Source organism: Parasteatoda tepidariorum, chromosome 7 (assembly GCF_043381705.1).
Source record: "Parasteatoda tepidariorum isolate YZ-2023 chromosome 7, CAS_Ptep_4.0, whole genome shotgun sequence".
NCBI lineage: Eukaryota > Metazoa > Arthropoda > Arachnida > Araneae > Theridiidae > Parasteatoda > Parasteatoda tepidariorum.
Window position 1 is genome coordinate 74,154,678 of NC_092210.1, and position 8,734 is coordinate 74,163,411.

Genomic DNA, 8,734 nt, shown 5'->3' on the forward strand with positions numbered 1-8,734 from the left:
ACAGTGAAAAGTTTTCGGAACTTCAGTATTCAAAAAAGTATACAAAAACTAGACGTTAAGAACGTATCCAATGAGCGAGCAAAGCGAGCATTGGATTGCGAAGCAATCCGAAATGAACTGCGAAAGCAGTTCCGGGGGTTGGTGAGCTCCAGCGAGCAGGGGGCGAAGCCTCCTAGTTATGTAAATAAAACAGAATGCAGTAGCAGTTTTCTGCATGGCAGCTTTATATTAACTTTTTTCTACAACCTGAAAATTTTAGAAATTTAAAAATTTTGGAAAAATATTCATTCATACAGAAAAATGCTGACTTTGAAATAATACTATAAAATTTCAGTTGGGTACTTGCATTCGAGAAGAAGACGATCTCTGATACCCAGACTCTGGAACTATGACTTTAGAGCCATCTGATCATATATAAACAAGATGACGTGTTAAAGTCGAGCTAAGTTTCTCCACATAAATTTGAATACTAAATAACATGAAGTTAATTAGTATTAGTATTATATAGTATTAGTATTAATTAGTACGAAGCCGTATCACACATCGAATTTGTTAAAATATAATTCTTTCTTGTGCTAGTCTTTTACTTTACTTTATTATTATTTGCTTGGATTTATTGTTTGCTTAGATATTTTATTGTAACCGTGATATATATTTGTTTTGTGTACATGGCAACTTCAATGTATAGGTAGTTTTTTTTCATTTTCTTCATGTCGTCGTATTTGCCGTTGTGTTAAGTAAGAAATATATAGCTAAAGAATTGAAATCTTTCATGAATTGAAGAGAATTGAATGTCTCACTTAAGAGAATTGATACTTGACGGGCTTGGCTCACTAGAAATATAGCGGAAAGAATAGTTGTTAACGTAAACAAATGCCACATTTCAACAATTCATCAGGATCGAGATACCCACACTACGTCACTTGCAGGTATTGCATTGTATGCCTGTAAGTAATGCCATCGTGAGTAAATCGTTGCAGTTGTCGATTCAAAAGCCAATTAGTTTTGATGCATATGCGTGTTTATACAATGAAATCTGATTTAAATCACATGGTTAGTTTCAAATTCCCAATTTACTGATCAAAATAAAATAATGAATTTTCTTTTACCGGATATAATTTGTGTTCTGTATTCATCTTTATTCTTTCAGTCATTTAAACCGTTGCTTTTAGCTTGCTTTGCCTTAATTTTTTTTAAAATTGTTCTAACTTCTAAATTTTCCATGTGTTTTCACTTGAATTTGGAGTGTGGGTCAGTGTAACCATTACCTTATCGGATATAAAGTAGGCTTAATAAAATAAATAATGTAAAATGTATTTAATATACTGAATATTTAAAAATGTATTTCATATTCTAAATAATTTAAAAAACGTTCTCATTTATCTAATAATTAATTTAAAATGCAGTTATGTTTTATACATTAAATTATATACTAAATTACAAGTCTCAGTTTTTTAAAATTGATTCTTAGAAGTATATAAATTAAAATATATTTTAAATCTCACTCTTTTGAATTATTTTCATCCTTGTGAAAATGATTAATATGTTTGGATGAAAATAGATTCCGTTACAGTTACAAACATTGCAAATTTAATTGATACAGCATGAAATAAAAAAAGAATAATGATGGAAATCAAATAAAGAATATAATAATTTAATCTTGTATAAATCTGAAAAGGAGTTTCGAAATGCATAAAAAACATTTGTAATCAATGCAACGAGAAAAAAAAACAAGTATTTTATCAGTTGATTAAATTATTTCATGAATTAGCAACATATTTAAATAAAATGAAATTAAATATTTACAATGTTACTTTCTTGTTAAATCGGAATTGAATTCATTAGTAAAATTAAAAAAAGAACTATTTAACTTATCTCTCTGTTGTCAGACGAATGTTTATTTTTAAATTTAGATTTTTATTTGACGATTATATAGTGGCAACACTTTACAAAAGAAAACGATTCTTAACCCGTCAATTTGTTCTTGGCATAGTTGAATTTATTTGAAAAGAACTCATTGTAATTAAGTTATAAAGCTGTTTAGATAGAGAATTCCTTATAATAAAATGAATAGTATTTATTATTCCTTTTATTTTTGCTTAAAATAAATTTTCAACTTTCTATCAATTTAAAAATTTGCAGATGGTAAATTTCATCAAATGTTCGAGAAAGCATAGTTGAAAGGAGTTCTAAAGTAAGTCTAAGGTATAAAATAAATCAATTTTCTATTTTCAAGTATGTTTTAGTTTTCTGAAGTGCTTGTTAGTAAATTGTGAGATATTTGTATCAACTACTAAAATAACAGAATGAAATAAAACTTTAAGAAGACGAATTTTTTCTTGTAGATAAAATAGATTTTTGTCAGTTCTACAACAAAAGGTTTTAGTTTCAATTTTCCAATTTTTAGTTATTAGTTTTTGTCGCTTTGTTTCACTTTTTGTCGCTTTTTTAGTAAATGTTACAAAGTGGTCATGAAAAATCTATAAATAAGGAGACACTTTGCATACTGCATTTAGGAAACAATTATGGATTGCATTGGTATCAAGTTGACAGCTTCAGTTAAAATGTGAGCACTTTAGCCGAACGAAAAGTGGTGGAAATTTTGATAAATAATAAATTTTATTTTTTGATCGAAAGGAATGATTAAATTTGGATAAAATTTCATTTCGATAAACTAATGGGGTCAGAAAAATGATTGAAACATGCACGGTCATCCAGCACAAAATTCTAGTTCAGGTTTTAATGCTATTATTCAGGGGTGTTGAAACTTTTTCTATAATGAAGCACAGCTGAAATTAGAAATTCAACTAGGAGGGTGAAATTTTATCTGTTGCTGTTTCTTATGCCCCTTACTAATTAGATAGCAAGCCTGTCTGGTAAAACCAAGTGAATTTAAGGTAGAAAAATGCTTTTTTTTAAATTTTCAGTGAAGCCATTTATGGCCAAGAATACGTCTTCAGCCACACACACATGCACATTTTAACATATTAAAAGGGATACCCATTCTTACATCCATTCATTCATCCACAGATTGCAATTTGGACCTGAACCAGAGAAAATCAATCTCCAATTCAGTACCTCCAAAGGTATTGATTTGTTTTGAGAACTTGGAGGATTTTGTGACCGGCAGATTTAAGGTGCACTAGTCACCATTTACTGTGCGGGGAGTCTGGAGTCTGCCGTTGAGGGGAACGAACTCACGACCTCTTGGACTAAATTGTATCTTGCAGCTTTAAATTGTATTAATTTCAAATGGAACAACAAAATAGCATTGCGTATACACGATTGGTCTGCCATTTACACTTGTATAATTTTTTATTTCACCGTTTGAATTTTTTTTTGCACTGATTTCACGCTCTAGTCATAAAATATGGTAAAAGCAATCTCAGCTTCCGTCTTTTATTGAAGGTTCAAAAGTTATCATTCAAAAGTTACAAGAGTGATCTTTTTTCTCTTTTTTTGCTGACTGTATTTTCTGGACTCTAGTTTATATTTCTTTCGAAAAAAATTCAGTTTACCTTCGTAGTTTCTGTTTTTCTGTCCTTTCAGGATGATCCTCCTCCCGAAAATATCAGTTCTATTGGAAACATTAATATTTTTTTTGCAAAATTTACATCAAATTAGGCGCTGAAGTTCATTATCAGCATTTTCAGTGAACTTAGCATTCAACTAGTACGAATCATAATATGAATTTTTTTTGGCGGAATTTGTATCCGAAGAAATAGAGCTATACTGTCACATTGAATTTTAACTACCATTTTATACACTCAATGTTTTACCTGGTCGATAAAAAAACAATTTCTTTTTTACTTGCAATTTTAAAGCATGCATAAAAATATTTCTAATACTAAATTTGCTCTACTTTCCTGAAGCACTGAGAATTATTTTGCAGAGCACTTAGTGCTTCGCGAAGAACCATTTGAGAACTTCAGCTCAAATTAATGAAACAATGATTGAAATCTGTATTTACGATAAATTTCTTTTGGCCATAATGTGGTAATAGTTCTGTTTTTTGTGACCATGATACATTTAAAACTTTTAATGTTATTCAGCTCAGAGCTCCAGTTAAAATTTAGGTACTATATATTATCGTACGATAGTCGAAGTTTCGATTTGCGATTACATAGCATAAATTTTTTCGCTGCAGTCACAAAACAAGAGATATTTGTACTGTCATCAGTCACTGAAAATTTGAGTATTCTAGTTGGAAAGAGTAATCGAAATTTCATATGCAAGTTTCTGCTCTCAAAACATGTAAGCAGATTTAAAAAAAATAGTGGCAAATACGAGAAGATATTTTTTGAATTCAAGCTTATAATAAAGAAAATAAATCTAAATTATTTAAAATAAACTGAAGTCTCTTAATTCCGTTTATGTTTGTAATAAATTGCGAAAAAAAAGGAGCATGAAATTTCCTCAAATGAAAGAAAGAATAAATATTTATAATTTTAAGCGAGAACTAAGATAAATTTCACTCAGCAATAAAAACTGCTCCTTTAGAATTTTTTTTTCACTTCTGAAAGCTCGGAATAATTTAAATGATGCATTTAATTTAGAACACTTTTAATCGTTCTCCCATGAGGAACTAAATAATCTTCTAAAAACTTTTACAATGTTCGAAAAGAAGTATCAGGTATAAATTAAAAGAAATAATGTTTGGATATAAATTTGTAGTAAGTGAGGGGAATTTGGGATCGATAAAACGCATAAAGGAATCCGAAGATAACTTTGAACTTTTCTCGAAAAATATACGGCTTCAAATATACGGCTCTGGATAAATTCCAGAATTAATTGCAGTCGTAAGATTCTCTCTTAAAGTTACAAATGGAAGTGCTTAAAAGATTTATCAGGAATAAATAGTCCGGCATTTAAAATGTTATGCTTAAGTGTGTTTATAAATTTGTTAATGGCTGAAAAAGTAAATGCTTATTGTCTTTGTGACGTCGCGAAAATTGACGAGAAGGTATTTCCTTTTATTTTATGTCCTTTATTTTAATTTATGGAAATAAATAAAAAGACGCCTGTTTCATTATCGCTTTTACAGTGAGTAAAGGTTAAAGAGAAAAATAATGAAGAAGCGAATACAATAGATAAAGAGTACTTAAATTTGATTTCGGTTGAATTATAATGCTAAATGAGTATGTAATAAGTTTCAGAAAAAGAAAAATATGAGTTAAAAATGAATCTTTCTCCTTTATACAGTTTCTTCATTGCTAAAACTATGAACAAGTCGTACTTTATTTTATAACCATCGCTGAACATCTGATCCAATTTCCGGGTTTGAACCCAATCCAAAAGAACTCTGGGATCAAGTACTGTAAGAAAATCGCCTTCGTTTAGGACTGTTTGATGGAACTAACCCGCACTTGCGTTACATGGTGAGGAAAACCACGAAGACCTCCCACGGTTAGCCTGATGGCAAGAGGACTCTCACATATGATCCGTCTACCACTACGGATATTTTACGTCAATACTGTGGTCGGCTCGAGTCAGGTGCGAAATTCGTATCGACCAGCCATCGCTGGGATTCGAACCCGGTTTACTTCATTTTAAGGCGAACGCTCAATCATCTGAGCCATCACGGCTCGAGTACATGTCATAGGTAAAATTCTGTGCTTCATGTTAAAATTTTAAATTGAAATGTAACAATTTTTAATTCAGTGTTAAAAATGTTACTTATTAATGCCAAAGTATGGACAAACTGGCTTTCACATTTCCTCTACACTGGAATAAGAAATTCGAAAATGCGATATTGGTGTATATGTTACCGGCAAAGAATGAAATGCCGGCATTGTATAGAATGCCGGATGTTTTTAGGCAAGGTATAAAATGTGAGAAGTATTACAAATTTTCCTTAGGCATTGTATAAAATGCCTAGGCATTCTATAGAATGCCAAATGCTATTTAGGCAAAGTATGAAATAAACGTCCTGATGAAGTAATTATATAAATGATGCTTCATATTACTGTGAATGACCGAAATCGGTGGCTGTTGACTTTCACCGGTGAATGTTGACAATCACATAGTCGCTCTGGTGAATGTCCGAAATATTTATTACATCCGATTTGATATTTATTTATTCGTGGATATAATTACATTTATTCGATATTTTAATACTTACTGACGATAGATTAGAAGAGACTTCAGTGTAGGGTATACCGGGCAAATGTATAACGGGCAGTGGCACTAGACCTAGTATATATTTCGGACATTTACCAAAGGTCTAGATACACTGATGTTTCTTAAGGGCAAGTACCATTGCCCGGTATGCATTTGCCCAGTATACCCTACACCAGGGATGGCGAACCAATGGCACGCGTGCCATTTATGGCACGTTATTCAATATTTTGGGCACGTCACCGATCACAAAGTTCACTATGAAGCATATTAACGATTAAATTAAAATTTAAAAAAAAATTAACAAGCTAACAATAAATAACTAGCAAAGAAAAATTAACAGTTTTGCTTAAACTAACATCTTATATCCCTAATATAAGTTACTTGTCATCTAATCTGCAACAATGGAAGTCACACTGATGTCACTTTAAGTTGAACTACGCTTATAACTGAGACATTGCAAAATGTACTTTTTTTTCCTCAGTAAAAAAAGAGTTTTGAGTTGATAGTATTTAATATTATTATTTACCCAATAATCACGAAGTCAAAACTATTTGTCGGCACGTCTATGACCTCATTAAACAATTTTCTAGAAAAAATGGCACGCTGGTGCATAAAGGTTCGCCATCCCTGCCCTACACTGATGTTTTTTTAAGGTCAAGTCCCACGGCCCGGTATACATTTGCCCGATATACCCTACACTGATGTTTTTTAAGGTCAAGTGCCATTGCCGGTATATATTTGCCCGATACTCCAAACACTGATGTTTTTTCTAATCTATCGTCAGTAAGTATTAAAATATCGAATAAATGTAATCTATCGTAAGTATTAAAATATCGAATGAATGTAATTATATCCACGAATAAATTAATATCAAATCGGATGACGTTTTGAATTTGTAATTTTTGAATGACATTTTGACGAATCGGAGATGCATTTTATACTTTACCGGTTTCTCATTTGGCATTTTATAGAATGCCTAGACAGTGTGTGAAATATAAATAATTTTATACTTTGCCGGTAACATATATATTGCCATTTCCTACAATTGAAGGATTATACGTGATATTTCGTGAGATTTACTAAAGACTAAAATAAGTAGCTGTATAAATTACCTTAAAAATCTTTTTATAACTTATTGTTCATGCAACTAATTTAAAATGTTAACTTTTTAACAAGCATTCACATTAGATAAACATTGACATTATATCTGTGTCAATTAGTAAATGCTTGGGTAAGATCGAAAATTAAGTTAATAATAATGTATATTTAATCAATTGTAAAAGCATAATTGAATTATGCTTTCACATTTAGTAATATGATTTAATGTTAGAATTTGTAACTGTTAAGGCGAGATAAAAGAAATTACTGTTATAATAGTTGATTTATAATGTCTTAGAACTTATAAACGATGCATAAGTTACTATTTTTTAACTTCTTAAAATAGAATTGCGAAGTTTAAACAGCTTACAAAGTAGTATTTAATGATAATTTTCCATTTCAAATGTTTGATAAAATATTAAAAATATTTGAAAATTTTTTAAATTTAATTTTTAGTGCGAAAAAAAAGAACCCAGTTTTTAAGTTATTGATCTAATTAGAGATGAGTTCTGGCTCACTTATATAGGTTCGAGCATGAAGAATTTTAATCTGAACCCGCCCGAGATTCGCATGATTACTTTGAGCCCGAGTCCGCCGAGATATATGACGGATAATTTCTTCTGTCTTTTGCATGGTGATAACTAATCTTTAAGAATATACATTAAGAAATAAAAAATACCTAATTATAGATAAATAATATGCAAACTGAAGGCCGAGCACGATACCTTTTTTCAATAAAAGAGACCCGTGCTCAGGCCCATATTATCTCCTATTTGTCAGTGTGATTTCAAAATAATTTTACTGTTAATTTCATCTATCTTACAATATTCTTATCTGTTAATTTTATCTATCTTACGGAATAACAGTGCAAGTTTTGAATATTGCATTTGATTGACAATACTTTCCTGTAAAAATATGTTTGAGTTGGAAATATTTCTCCCCCAAATTTTTTCTTCTTTAAATTTAGAACTTTAAACTATCTGTGTGCTTTTTCTTCTAAATTTTTTCATTTAGATGCATATAGTTTCTTATTCCACTCTTTGCTTAAATCATGCAGGGTATTAATTTTTTGTCTAGTAATTTATTGTGAGTAAAATATTAAGGAAAAAAAAAAGATTTAAAAAAGTCTGTAATTTGAAGCAATAAACAATACTAGTGGGCTGAGCCCCCTGCTCGCTAACGCTCGTCAACCCCCGAAAATTTGCTACGCAATCTTACATGGTTTGCTCGCTACTAACTTAGGCTCATTGCAAATGCACAAAATTCTAAGAATTCAAAACAATCATTCAAATCCATATAAAAACTTTTTTAAAAAAAAAAATTACATCTTTTTAGTAAATACTAAGTCATTAAAATAAATTTGAATTCCAATAAATGACATGTAATCCGTTAAACCTATTAGAAATGTGCTATAGTATAAAATCTTAAAGCGTAACAGCACGACTGAGACTCATTTTTCAATAAATAACTAATAACAATAATAAAACAAATAAATTCGTGATATAAATCAAAAATC

The 8,734-nt window shown here is 30.3% G+C and overlaps 1 protein-coding gene across 3 annotated transcripts in view; it reads left to right on the top strand.

Annotated features, from left to right (window-relative positions):
• Positions 1 to 8,734, top strand: part of LOC107443943 (BAR/IMD domain-containing adapter protein 2) — a 239,498-nt gene that overhangs the window by 6,115 nt on the left and 224,649 nt on the right. Inside the window, exon 1 of one of the 3 annotated variants that reach the window (XM_071183634.1) lies at positions 1,999 to 2,205. The exons of the other annotated variants lie outside the window; for them this stretch is intronic. The gene's annotated coding sequence lies outside the window, so the exon portion shown is untranslated. Of the gene's footprint in view, positions 1 to 1,998; positions 2,206 to 8,734 lie in introns of those variants that run through there. 3 annotated transcript variants of the gene reach the window in all.